The 15,980-nt window shown below is 35.6% G+C and overlaps 1 pseudogene; it reads right to left on the bottom strand.

The window, feature by feature from the left end:
- LOC127832458 (sodium- and chloride-dependent glycine transporter 2-like) overlaps nt 1–14,031 on the bottom strand; it is a 33,849-nt pseudogene extending 19,818 nt beyond the window's left edge.
- Between the last annotated feature and the right edge of the window lie 1,949 nt (nt 14,032–15,980).

Genomic DNA, 15,980 nt, shown 5'->3' with positions numbered 1-15,980 from the left:
TTCTTAATGTTAGTGCATTTTGTGAATTTATAAGTGCAATACATTTTTGCATGTTAGGTCGTAACCAATACTTTTTATCGATATATTTCTTTCTTAAGTCATTTAATAAAGAACATTCTTAAATAAAATGATATTCGTCATCAATTTTTTGACAATGTGTTCATTTTCTTTCGTTATAAGGAGTAGCAATGGGTTTATGCCAGCGGCCAGATTCAATTATTAAACGATGAGATGATACTCTGAGTTTAGAAAGAGCAATGCGATGGTTTTCATTTGAGATGCTTGTAAGGTACATTTTTAAATCACTGTTTATGTTAAGATGCCTGTAAAACAAGGCTCGACTAGATTCCGTTAATCGTGAATTCATATTTTGATAAAAACAATCCATAATTCTTTGTTTGAATAATGACAGATAACTTCTTTTTGTCCTACCCCTTTGTGTATCCATACTTCTAAAAACCCTTAAGTTGACAACAGTTGATGCAACAACTAACCCAATTTTTTTAGACGGTGTTAATTAGTCATGTTTCATTATGTTATATATAAGTTTAATATACTTATTTTCTTTGCTTTCTATTATTTTAAACCAGCATTTAACTATTTTAAAATATCTACTTACAATAAGCGAATGTTGCCCTAACTCACAGTAAACGAAATCATTTTGGGTTGCCCTTTTAACACCTAAGATATTTGTACAAAATTGAGTATGAAGACGTTCAATATTTTGTGCTTTATGAAAGCCCCATACTTCGCAACCGTAGTTCAAAATTGGTTTAACGAGTTTATCAAACAATTCTAAACGATGGCTTACTGTTATATTTGTAATGGTATATAAGTATTTTTTTCATTTTAAAAATGGCCTTTCTTGCTTGCCCTGCTAAGGTTATTTGCGTCTGGTTTAAAGATCCACCACTCGTGAAAACGACTCCAAGATAGATATATTACTAACATTTTCAATATTTTCATTATTATATGTAAATTGTATGTTCCTTGCAAGTGGTCCCGCTTTTCGGAACACAATAACCTTTGTTTTGTTAACATTAACTTATAATTGCCATTTTTGACAGCAGCTGCTAAGAATTTCAAATCTACATTGTAAGGCTTGAGGTGTAACCGCAAATAGTACAATGTCATCAGCACATGAAGAATAAATATTTGAAACATCAAAAGGTCGACCCCTTCGTACCCATTTAAGATGAATGTTTCTTCTCAATCGTTTAAAAATAGAGAAAAAAGAAATGGAGATAGGCACTCACCTTGTCTTACACCCAAAAGGCAGTTAAAGTCTTTTCCAACTGTGTTATGAATTTTAATTTTGGATTTAATTGAATATTACATACTTTGTATAACATTTAGCATTTTACCTCTTACACCAAGACGAATAAGTTTACACCACAGGTTTGGTCTCACCACATAATCAAATGCTTTGCTAAAATCGACAAAACCACAGTATAATTGTTTATTATTATTAGGGATGGCATCGAATACCAATATCGGTATTCGAATGTTCGCAAATTCATTCAATCGAATATTCGCATAAAACGGCTGGATTGATTTTTCCTTGTTATGTGTTAATTTCTATTGGTTTGTAAGTTATATCCGTTTGCTAAATACGAGGCTGTTTATTAACGTTGCTATCGAATAATTGTATCGCTGTCGACTAATACTATGACCAATACTGTAATCGGGCACAAATAGAATGAAAAACATCGTGTCTTAGAATTTTTTTATGATTCCACAGATTTGTAGCAGACCGCGCATATGTAAAACTAAGTTAACACACATTACACGTTGCGGTCTTCTTATCCACAGACCGTGTAAAGTATTCCATACTGCAGAAAGGGCTGGTGGCATTTTCAGATTTGAATTATGATTCCTTGATGATTGTTTAATTTATATCATCTGTTACTTTTGAGCAATTCACATATTTAAATGTCTGTTCAAACTGTGATCACAAAAACTAAATTACTATTCGCCAGTTAATTGAAGACCTTAATTGGTACCTAATTGACAAACAACAGTTCGGGCCCTTTCTTATAGTAAGTATATTGCATTGCGCGATTTGAGTAATTCACACATTTTAATGGCTGTACATACTGTGATCACAAAACTTAATTATTATTCGCCAGTCAATTGAAACCATTAATTAGCACCCCATTGGCAAACAACAGTCGGGGCCTTTCTTAGAGCCTGTATATTGCATTGCGCAATCAACACTGATACGGGCCGCGTTATCAGTTTTACACGAAGAACGTCACGTCATACATGTTACTCCCAGGTGATTTCGGTTGCATTTTAGTAAGCGATTCGCAGGTCATTAAATATTGGTGAAATTACTTTTGGAAAAAAATGCGAATATGCGAATATCATTTTTATTATTCGAATGCTGACCATTCAATCGAATATTCGAATAATTTTGCCATCCCTAATTATTATTAATCATATGTGTTATAAGGCCATGCAAAACAAAAATATTGTCTGTAGTACTCATACCCTTTCTAAAACCTGCTTGCGCTTCAACATAGACAAAATACTTTTCGGCCCATGAATCTTTTCGATTGCTAATAATTCTAGTGAACAGTTTACCCATTTAGCTTAATAAAGTAATGCCGCGATATTTATTGCAATTATTAATACTCCCTTTTTTATGAAGCGGAACTATAAAACCCTCTGACCATGTTTCCGGGAAAAATCATAATGATAGTACTTTATTAAATATAGAAAGTAGGCAATGCGAAAACGCTGTATGTCCGTACATAAAAAATTCATTAATCATTTTATCAGGCCCGGGGCTACGCTCTCCTTTTAATGGTTTTATTGCTTTATGTATTTCCTCCTGACTTATTTGACATTCAAGCTCATCAAACATTACTTGAAATTCTTGTTTTACAAACCTCTCATTAAAATATAACACGTCTTCATTTGGATTAAAGAAGTAATCATTGGATTATTTATGCTTTCAAAATATTGTTCAAAACGAGATATAGGTATGTTTGGCGTCGGCAGGACAGCACTTTGTTTAAGCATTTTCCAATATTCTTTCGCATTTTTACGCGTTTAGTATCTAGCAGCTTTGATTGTTTATTGTCATATTCAAGTCTACACTTACGTAAGGTTTTCTTGTAGTCACTTCTAGCCTTTACTAACTCAATTCTATTCTGATTCGAATTACATTGTCGAAATTTATTTAATGTATAATTGAAATGAATCTTTTTATTTCTACAACTATCATCGTACCATGTATTGTTGTTGTTGTTTCTATGGTTATCATTGTTATTATTATTCTTTGTTTGTTTTTTTAAAAAACGGGACTGCTACTCCTTCAACAATATCAACAAAATCATTAACGCATGTGTTTAAGGCATTTTTATCTTCATTTACATTGTCAAGTGCATTCAATATTGCTAAAAATTGGTTTTGTGTAGCCTCACTTCTAATTGCATCGAGAAAATCATTTTCATAGTCTTTGTTCCAAACAAACTTGTATTGAACCGTGTTACAATCTTCATTGCGTATTGTGCTGTGAATACTATTGTTATGCAAAATACATTCATATTCAAAATGTATGACACAGTGATCCGATAGAACATTTGGATCTTCTACATTGAAAGTATTGAACATATGCATATAGAAAGAAATATACTAGACATCCCTAATTTTGGAAAAAAATAGATCCAATTTAGAAGAATGGGAGAGTTCACTAGGCATAAATGGGTTAAACTAGCGCTGGAATGGGTAAACTGTTGTTGTTTTAAAAAAAATAGTTTACCTCGGTCTCAATGAAACCAATACAGAAAAGATGCGGATAAGACTATTTGTGCTGAATACACATGGTCATTATTTGTGTTGAAGACAATTATTTCTATGTCCCCTTACCTCTGGTATTGTTCAGATAGCCCCTATGAAGTAATAATGACATTAACCCATTTATGCCTAGCGTCCTGAAAAAAGGACATTGCAAACAGCGTAGACCGAGATAAGACGCCGCATAATGGCAGTAAATCATGTTTGTATAATTATCCTTATGAAATGCATGTCATTTGATACTTAGAGCTGAGCCGGGCTGGGCTGTGACAACCGGCCCGCAGGGAGCATAATGGCCCGAGGGCTTTAGCCCCACGGCCGTATGCGATCTGTGGCTGATTATCGCTGCCCGGCCCGGATCAGCCGTGTATTAACGTCTATAATATATATCTTACTTTTTTGTTTATTTTTGTTTTGTACTTTCTCTAAAATTTATTACGGAACCAGCTTTCCGTACTTTTATTTTCATTCAAATGATAACGCAATTTATGACGTATTTCTGTGAGGTAATTTATGTGACGAAAAGCACCAGTTTTAGCTATTCGGACGTGAAAGGTTTATATCAAATATTGTTGAAGCATCGAACGAAAACAAAAACGTATTTCGGAGTGTGCATTTGTCGTGCATATTTGGATGCTTTGGTAAAATTCTTGTAATCGCTCCGACAAGTCATTCGATTTTGTAAATCGTGTTTTTGGCGACTGTGGTAAGCATTAGTTAAAAAGTGTGATTTCAAAATAAATATAGATAAACGAATAGAATAACATAAAACGGATTTCGCGTCGTTGTTATTTTATTATAATAAGAATCGAATAAATGCTGATATAGATGTGTGTCTTTTACTTTTTAAATTATGCTGTTTGGTGAATCCTGTTATAGCTCAGATATAGGCATCAATATAATGCAAAGCAGAGTTTCAGTTTCAATCGATATTTGTATTATCCAAATGGCGTGCTGCACGCATTAAATAATCAAATTATGATTGATTATTTCGTTGATTTGTGGCTAAGACTGAATGTGGATGCCATTTTTTTCCACGTCACGCGCAAACATTCTGAGGGCCGATTATAAATAATCGGCCATATAATCGGCCCTAGGGCCGAATATTTATAATCACAAAAACGGCCTTTGTGAGGTTTAATATAATACCTTACGATATAGTGTCACGAATCACGAAAACGAATGTATTTGCAAAATTAACAACCGTGTACTTTTCATATTTGAAGTAGTGTTGTTACATTTATCGATCATCTAGTGAAAGCCATAAAGAGACACAACAGAGTATGCAAAACAACAACAACAGAAGCAACAACTTTCGCGTTGTCGCATTCTCGCCATCGTACTATAGCATTGTCGCCATCGTTAATATATATATATTTATGTTTTATATTCCATTACATTTTATGACAAACATAAATTATTTATCATCTAACCATTCAGAATAAAAACAAACACATTTGTTTAGGTGTCATGACAAGCAGGGTATTTTATTTCTTGAAACACACGCACGGAGTGGGTGTTTGTATCTGACAGGGCTTTCTACACATAAATGCGAGAAACAAATCTTCTGACGATCGTATGTGTTCAATGAGCAACAGATATCGACCCCAATGGCAGCGCTTAGTTGAAGAGTCTCGAGACGTCAGTAAACGTTGCGAAACCCCTCTCATATATTTAAGAACTGAAACGATACTAAATCCATTCTGTAGAACACGTCGTTATACGTATCATAAAACATGCTCATGCGTTACATGTGAATAATTGAATATTATTAATACCCATCAGACGTCAAGCCTAAACTCAAAATCATACAATTGCACAATTTAACTACACAATTCAAAATCACAAGCCCAACCAAGGACGCCACGGCCCTAGCAAACGCCCGTCCGCCGCCGATGCCCAAAGCGCACCGAGGACGCCCCCTATGCCCATCCACAACGCCTATTTGCGAAAAGTACATAAAGTGAAGCATTAGTTTTAATAAAAGCAGCTGCGATAATTACAAGATTTATTCATTACCATCAATTAAGAGAAGTGCACATGACTTCACGTACACCCCAAACAATAATCGGTGATAACGAACGATTCAGGTGTAACCGCGAGCGGGATGCGCAACCCTACTGCTCATTTTTCATTTTTCTTGTAATGTCCCAGGGTTATACACTAGCATAAGGTTAAGCTGTCCATTAAGAAATTATATGTAACCCAGCCAGAAAAATCCCCGACCATAGTGGGGATCGAACCTGGAACCTCCCGGTTCCAAATCAGGCAGACACTCTACCGCGTCGCAAATAAAGCTAGCTCATATAGCAAGGCAGTATAAGTTCTCCTTATACTGAACACTACGACATATTGTTTTCCAGATAGACTAGTCCCGTTTTAGTGCAACGTAAATACTTTCCATGTTAGATTCAGAGGTGCTCCGCTTCCAAAATTAATATTCGCATTTTCATTCATTGGTACTAATTGACTACAGTTCGTTTATAATTTAGTTACAGTTTGTATCGTTAAATGTATTTTATTTGAAGGGTTCGTAGTTAATTGTTTTATTGACACTATGTAGTGAGACATTATTTCATACAGTGGCATACCATATTTGCATAAAATACGTCTATTGATTTAAGTTGATAGGTTATTTTCCCGTGGCTCGCCCAATTTATGACTTTAACGCGTTAAAAGTTCAAACATACTGTCCTGATACGCAACGCATTTAATTCTCCTTTTCAATAAAATGTTTAATACGCAAATATAAGTACCGACGTAAATTATTTACTGCCAAATATCGAATTTTTAAAATTGGTTTTACAGCATATCGTATTATAAAGGCGACTGATCATTAACCCATTAATGCCTAGCGTCTAGAAAAAACGCATTGCCAAACAGCGTAGACCAAGATGAGACGCCGCATCAAGGATGGGAGAGTCCACTAGGCATAAATGGGTTTACATAAATGCGCATGTGTCTATGCTCCCCGGTGCGGTGCCATTCGTTGGCATTACATTCAAGTTTGATAGCCATACACTAACACCGTCACCGTGTATAAGCAGAACTCCTTCAACGCAACCAGATAATAGCATGGCCCACTCGATCATATGGGTCAAGTGTTTCTATGTTTTTAACCAGATGACGTCGAAGTCCACTCTATGGCCTTGATCAAATGGTGTCAAATCAATCCTAGTAAGTCAAAGCCGCCAACTGTTTTGAACTGTTATTTCCGACACAACAATTCGTGTAACAGTTTTAACAATGCGTGTAACAGTTTTAACAATGCGTGTAATAGTTTTAACAATGCGTGTAACATTTTTAACAATGCGTGTAACAGTTGGACAATGCATCTCGAGTGTGAGTTGTAGTCACGCGTTTTTAGCACACTACCATGTTTATTAAAATGACAAAAAAAAATCATAAACATTGTTAACGCTTTCTGCGTAGATTTAGAGTGTTGTGCTTGTCCCATGCCCAGTCAGCGCAGTTGCGGATACACGCGCTTCTCACATAGGTGACCTCTGTCAATCCCCTCTCCTGGCGCATGTAAGTTTGGTTGGTGGTAACTATACCGGATTTCAACACCACAACACCAGACCATACCCCAATTAAAAAAATCTTAAGTTCTAACGAAATAGCTAAAAATTGCACCTATAATTCGAAATTCGTTTCAACCCTTTTTTTAATTGGTGTACGGACATTATTTCCCCACCCCGTCCCGCATACACCGACGTTACTCTCACCACGGGGCCATCCCTCATGACATTATTACCTACTGGTGCATTGTAAACTTATATCTCGGATTGATTATAAATTATCAACGCATTACATCATATTACCGTGACAACGTGTCATAAATTTCATCAGCATATTTTATTTCTAGTCGTAAAATTGTACAGATTGCAATCTTACATTTATTATAATGTTTATCTAATGTTTAAATTAAGTATTCTTAACTGACACTCCGTTGTTTAGCATAATACAATACATCGTATACTGACATCATTCGTTTTGATAAGCTCAATCGTCACAAGTTGATGATTCATTATACGACTGTAAAATATGCGTTGATGGTTCTACGGTACAATTGATACATAATTGCAGAAGTAACAAAATGAGCTGAGGTGAAAAGCGTGGGTATTCATGAATTTGACTTCGATATAGGGGCAGTTTTAACGTTGGGTGTATCTAATGAAATTGGGGCTCCTTGTACATCTTCAACAACTTAAACTGACATCACCGAGTTTAATCAGTTGAATTGTGTCGATAAGATGATTCATTATACGATTTTAAAGTATAAGTTTATGTTGCACGGTACACATCGTTGAAAAATTAATTTAGTTTATTGCTGATTAATTGAGACGCGTTCTGAGAAAACTGGGTTTAATGCATGTGCGCAATCCGCACAAGCTAATCAGGGACGACACTTTCCGCCTAAACTTGATTATCGGCAAACTAAAAAATGCCATAACATCGGAAAATGTCGTCCGTGATTAGCCTGTGCGCATTGCACAGGCTAATCTGGGACGACACTTTACGCACATGCATTATGTCCAGTTTTCTCGGAACACGACTCAATTTATTATACTCATACGCAATACTCGACTTTGCGCTTGTGTACAACTCTCGTAGTGTCGTTTATAACGCTAACAAGACATGTGCATATCGCAATTAACATTTGTATGCTATATTATGTTGTAAAGCCTTTATAGAGACCGAGCATTGTCGAGTAATTGTTTTATGGCCATTTAATTATCTTAAAAGCTATGATAACATGTTGGGACAATTACATTGTTGACATTGAGAGAACAGTAAGAAACCTTATAACCATCAATATATAGTTGAACCTTGTTCTGTGAAAACTGGGCTTAATGCATAAAGTTTCATCTTTACCGGTTCGTACATGCTAATCGAGGGCGACGTCTCTTTTAAACGTAAATCTTGTCTAGGCGGAAAGTTTCGTTGTGCGGACCTCACAAGCTTATATGGGACGACAATTTCCAAATATGCATTAAGGCTAATTTTTCCAGAATTAAATTTTGGCCAATCACGCTAATCGCAACTCGACTGTATTATGTCACCAATAAATATCCGTCGTAGTATTGATAGAGGGCAAATTCAAAATAATGGCCTCGAAGCCATTGCTTTATAACATGCACATATACCAAATTTTCAAACCTTAAATGATATCTTCTCTTTTCTTTACAGATTATCCCCTTCTTGCGAAATGACGATACCAGGCGAAACCCTAGTTGAGTTCTCTTTACGTGTTTATAAATCGTTACAATTGACGCTTTTGTGCATAACGAAACTGACGTGCACTGCTGCTTATCTAAAAGAAGTGGAAAACAATATGTTCGATTTTTAAAGGAAGACTGGAGGAACGATGCGAGCATTTTTGTTTTAGTTTTTTGATGTTTTTCTCTTGGTTGTTTCTTACATACAAGATCTTTCCCCGGCAACGAATTTTATCTTTTGCGTTCCCTGATATTTGTAAACACGAAAATAAGTGAACAAGCTTCATTAAACCCACCCAAACTCGATATTATCCACCCGTTTTATTGGCAACGTGTCCAATATCTGGGTTTAATTATCTCTCCCATTTAAGTTCGTAAACATGGTTGGCTAGACTTGATTGCTGAACCATCAAACGACAATCAAGAAGTTTAAAAAGCTGAGGTTAGTACTACCACAACACTTTGCAAAATCTTAACAAAACCATCGCCTAGTTCCTCTTTTCAACTCGAATGAATACACGAGACGGTGGGTGTTTTATGTTAGGGCAACCTGATAGATTTTCGGATAACCTGCAATTAGGAACTTAAAGATATCCTTAAATCGTGATATTCATTTTCACGCCCAAATGAAATATGCTATATAACCGAAAATTTAATCGGTGTAAATATGAGTTCGTGACTCCCATTAATTTTATTCGATCTGCAATCAATTTGGGCTTATAATTCAGGTTTTTTTTCCACTTTTTGGGAAGATAGCCCATGGCTTTGGAATTGGGAATTTTATCGGCATTTTCATGAAATTGGGAAAATAAATTCATTAGCCTTTTTTCCACACGAAAAGTCCACTGATTAGGGAAATACTAAATTTTATATAACCCTTTAAAATCATTCAAATTAAAAGAACAAAATCATATAATACTTTGTTAGATGTAATTGAATTAAAATTGAGATAAAATACACATGAGATTTCTTTCTAAAAAAAAAATATTTTTTTTTTTTTTTTTGGAAATTGGGAATTTTTTGCCACATTTTGGGAAAAAAGTATAAATTTTGGGATTGGGAACATAGCCGAATTTCGGCTATAAAATCGGGCCAAAAAAACCCCCTGATTATTAATGCTCGATTGGTCATTGTCGGCTCGGGTACTACTTACGTGTACACCGGGTACTCTTAAGTATACTTACACGTACCCCGGATACGGTAAATATACTAATACTTTCTAGGGAAATTTCACGGTAAATCGGTCGTTGTCGGCTATTGTATTTTATTTATTATATTTACATTTATATCAATGTTCTGTAATATTGCATCTATATTATCGAAACTCGATCATACTCAAAAAGCATGTTGATACATGTTTTTTGTAAAGAGAAGTTTGTATACTGTACTCGATAGCGCGTTTTACGACATCGGAATTTGGGCGGTAATACAACTCGGGTACAGTCTAAAATATCGACCGGGTACGATTAAGTATATTTACCGTACCCGGGATACATTTTAGTTTACTTTACAGTACCCGGGGTATATTGTAACATAATTGCGTATTGAAATAACATTAAATGTGGTCACAGAGGTAATACCATTTAACAACATTACATGATGTGTGACGGATAAGACACTAATATGTGAATAATAGACAATAATGTGTAAATAATAAGACACTTGTATTTGAAGAATAAGACACTTATATGTGAATAAAAAGACATGATGTGTAAATGACGAGATATGATATGTGAAGAATAAGACACTAATTTATGACGAATACGACACTGACATGTGAATAATACGACACTGATATGTGAAGAATACGACACTGACATGTGAATAATACGACACTGATATGTGAAGAATACGACACTGACATGTGAATAATACGACACTGATATGTGAAGAATACGACACTGACATGTGCATTATACGACACTGATATGTGAAGAATACGACACTGACATGTGAATAATACGACACTGACATGTGAATAATACGACACTGATATATGAATAATACTACACTGACATGTGAATAATACGACACTGACATGTGAATAATACGACACTGATATGTAAAGAATACGACACTGACATTTGAAATATACTACATGTGAAAAATAAGACACTGACATGTGAAGAATACGACACTAACATGTGAAGAATAAGACACCGACATGTGAAGTATACGACAAGAACATGTGAAGAATAAGACACTGACATGTGAAGAATACGACACTGACATGTGAAGAATACGACACTGTCATGTGAAGAATACGACACTGACATGGGAAGAATACGGCACTGACATGTGAAGAATAAGACACTTACATGTGAAAAATAGGAAACTGACATGCGAATAATACGACACTGACATGTGAATAATAAGACATTGACGTGTGAAGAATAAGACAGTTATGTATGAAGAATAAGACATTGATATGTGAACAATGAAATACGATATGTGAAAAATAAGACAATACTGATATATTAAAAATGAGATAATTATGTGTGGATAGAAATACAATGAAATGAGAAGAATAAGATTACTTTTTAAAAGATCAAGAAACATGCCACAGATATTTGAAAAATAGATGGTTGTACACATTTATTTAATTCGATCAATATAATACGCAAATAAAGGGAGGCCATCAAGATTGGAAACGGTTTTATTTTACTCCAATCTTCACACAGAGTTGTCGTTCCATGTTCTCACATGCATTCGTAGCAATCACAAGAAAACCCTACCAGATTTGATAGGATTTTATTATGTGTTTATGTATTAATTTATGAAAAGTTGAATCGTTTCCTTTATAATTTGCAAATAGTGTAAAAGTTAAGGTTCATAATATCAAATAAATAACCCAAATCAAAAAAGTAAAACTAATATCGGGAAAATTGATGTATCCCATTGCTCTGTTATCCTCAGGTGCAACGTTATGAGGCAGGGATTTGATTCAGATAAGCTGGTTCCAGTTAAATACGGAATCCGGGTAGTGCCATCTATAATATCGCCCTTCTTTCATCAAGGTCGACACACGACACACGAAGCGATACACGCTATTTTGCGCGACAGTCGCGGCGACGCACGATATTTTGCGCGACAGTCGCGGCGACGCACGATATATTTAACACGATATATCGCCATTGTGTAGTTAGCCAAAAAACCACCGGCGGAAATACGTACGACGAATCTGTTGAGAAGCGAAACAACCTGGGTCATTTATTGTGTGTAGAGTTGATTTTCATTTAAACATATGAAAGGTAAATGTGGTACTTTTTGGCGGCTTTGAGATTAATGCAGCGACTCGCGCTGGAATGTCTCGTACTACATTTTTAAGATAGTTGATAGTTTGATAGTTTAAAGTTGGCCATTCTCTGTTTGGGAAAACTGGGTTTAATTGAGTCGTGTTCTGAGAAAACGGAGAATAATGCATGTGCGTAAAGAGTCGTCTTAGATTAGCCTGTGCAGTCCGCACAGGATAATACGAGACGACACTTTCCGCTTATATGACATTTGTCGTTTAAATGAAATCTCTTCTTAGCGAAAATCCAATTTAGGCGGAAACTGTCGTCTCTATGCAAGGCTAATCTGGGACAACACTTTATTCACATGCATTATGCCCAGTTGTCTCAGAACAAGACTCAATGTGGATCAAGTGTCGTCCTTAATTAGTCCGGGGAACTTAAGGCACATGCATTTAGCCCCATTTTTCCAAAACGAGGCTTATTATTCGAGGTTTTCTTGCATAAATACATATTTAAGATATATTACAGAGTCACGGGGTGTCGTGAGGTGACGTTAGGTGGCTTGGTGTTTTAACGGTCAAAAATTGAAACTCAAAATGTGCAGTGAATTTACAACAGTGATAAGTGGCAAACACGTGTGTTTCCAAAGTAAAGCTCTACTTATTACATAAGGTTCTATACTAAAATACATATTTTTGAAAACTTCTTTCCTTAAAACAGATGCAAAGCACACTTTAGGCACTGGTTTGAACTAATTGATTGTAAAGTTAATTGTTTCATAAATATACAATAACATAAAAACAACAAGACTATTGCCAGGCAATATATGTCCCCTACCGGCTAAAACATTTTCAGATTTTTTAAATATATTTGTTGCCATAGCAACCAGAATTTTTGACGTAGGAACAAAATGAAATGACGTTCATAATCACCATATTGCCATCTATCAAGCTTTCAAGTGTCATTAAAAAATGTAAAGAACTTAGTTATCGCAGGATCCAGAAAAGTGTGACGCAGAGACGGACGGACGGACGGACGGACGGACGGACGGACGGACGGACGGACGGACGGACGGACGGACACACACACACACACACACACACACACACACACACACACACACACACACACACACACACACACACACACACACACACACACACACACACACACACACACACACACACACACACACACACACACACACACACACACACACACACACACACACACACACACACACACACACACACACACACACACACACACACACACACACACACACACACACACACACACACACACACACACACACACACACACACACACACACACACACACACACACACACACACACACACACACACACACACACACACACACACACACACACACACACACACACACACACACACACACACACACACACACACACACACACACACACACACACACACACACACACACACACACACAGAGCGAAAACCGTAAGTACCCTCCTGTGAAACCGGTAGGGGACAATTAGCACATATTGAGTTACCTTTTAGTTTTTACATAGACTAACATGTTCTAACGAATTCAGCTACACCTTACAAGTGCTACTGAAATCGCGTTTACCGTCTCATTTATTAAACTACATTATACGCACAGTTTACTTACCTTTCCCATTTTAGTTTCTGTGTATCCTTGATTTCAACTGCAGGACGCGTGTTCAAAGACATGTACGTTCCTCGCTGCCTTGTGATAATGGCCTTGCACCCGTTGGCTGCTGCAGCAAACGTGAGAAAATCTCCGGAATCGTTTCCACAGCACAATCAATTACAACACAATTTTCAAAAATGTGCCCAGCACTTGTCCACTGTACATGCTAGCACACAATTGGCTAATTTTAATCTTGAATTAAAATGTTTAATTTATGACGCAAGTTAATTCTGTTTACAAGTTCTCACCTTTCTAAAAATAAGGTTGAGCGATGTTCACTTTCAACTTTTTTTATGATTGGTCGAATTGCTAACTCGAGCGCACAGGTTTTTTAAAAAATAGTTCATACTTGTTTTTGTAAGCGTGGAACACACAGCGTTAAAAAAATTGAATTTCCCAGTCCCACCCTCCCAAATTAAGTAGTTTAATGAAACTCATTTTATATAATATGTCATTTTGAGATAAGAGAATTGATAATTTGTTAATGCTTATTAACTTGCTTTGTGTCTATGTTTGTATAGTGCTGTGCAATTATAAAATTAATTGTTTATTTACATATTTAATATTTGTTTTCAGCTTGAATTGTTATTAACATATTGTATAATGCTTGTATTATGTTTTGAATGCTTTTGCATGAATATTCTATGAATTATTACATGTGACTTATAATTGTCTTAAATGAAATTGTATGTATGATCAAATTATCTATTTGATTTACATTACTTCTTGTTCGAATTGGAAATTCGATAATGATAATATTTGAATTAATTTCGCTGTGTTACAAGGACCATAAAAATTTAACTATTATTGAATTTGTCATTCATTGTATTTATTACTTTATATAAATTCTCACTGAAGAAAACTTAAGGAAAGAAATTAGCGATGGTCGTCGAATCGTTTAATGGCGGTAAAGCTTTTATTGCAGTCTTGACTCCCCTTTGCTGTTCCGCATGAGTAGATGCTAATTATCAGTGAGCATTCATGGTCAGCTTTCACAGCCTATAAGATGACCAGTTTTGACCACGCGATGTCTAGCTATTTGAAAGGGACATTGTGGTAGGTCTGAAAAAAAATAACAAGGAGAGTTTTATGATGTTACAGGTGCGTATGAAACCCATAAACACTGCGTTGGGCAGTGGAAAATTTTCCCCTGCACATTAAATGATTGTTATTTAAAGTCGATCTTAAAAAAAATGTCTACTAAAATTTTGGTTTCAAATACATATTTTGGTTGTGTTCAATATGTGTAAGTTTAGATAAAAAGTAACATGAAATAAACACGCATGTGTGTGTACATAATTTGTATGGATTTAAAAAAGGCGTCATTTCGCGACAATTAAAAAATGCACATAAAGTGAAACTTCATCTTCAACAGGGGGGGGGGTATTCACATTAACCCACGTATGCCTAGTGGACTCTCCCATCCTTCAAAATTGGATCCATTTAATTCCAAAATTAGGGATGTCTAGTATATTTATTTCTATATTTAGAATATAACTTATTGAAGTTTCTTTAAGCAAACAGCGCAGACCCAGATGAGACGCCGCATTATGCGGCGTCTTATCTGGGTCTACGCTGTTTGCAATGTCCTTTTTTTCAGGACGCTAGGCATGAATGGGTTAAACAACACATGATGATTTTTTGTTTGGTTTTCAACATCCCTTATAATGAATTTTGGAGTAAGATTACAAAAAACATAGCCCGACAGTACAGCGAATTATCAGTGATTTCAACCTTTTGACACATATTTTCAAAATTAACAAAATAAAAGGTAATTTGTAATGTACGCTTCAGGCATTTAAATATTACATATTATGCGTTTTGTACTCATCTGTTTTAAGTGCGAAACAATTAAGTTTGAATGACGATGCACAAACGGGCGCGTTTCAGCTGTGTTTGATTGAGTCTCTTTAATGAAAACAAACATCTGGCTCATTCCGGATTTAGATAGAAGATTTATAATAAATGTAACCTTCAATTGGTTTACAGTTATTGTTTTTCACGTGCATAGCGAGAT

This window comes from Dreissena polymorpha, chromosome 5 (genome assembly GCF_020536995.1).
Source record: "Dreissena polymorpha isolate Duluth1 chromosome 5, UMN_Dpol_1.0, whole genome shotgun sequence".
Taxonomy (NCBI): Eukaryota; Metazoa; Mollusca; class Bivalvia; order Myida; family Dreissenidae; genus Dreissena; species Dreissena polymorpha.
This window is presented reverse-complemented; position numbering and strand designations above follow the sequence as displayed.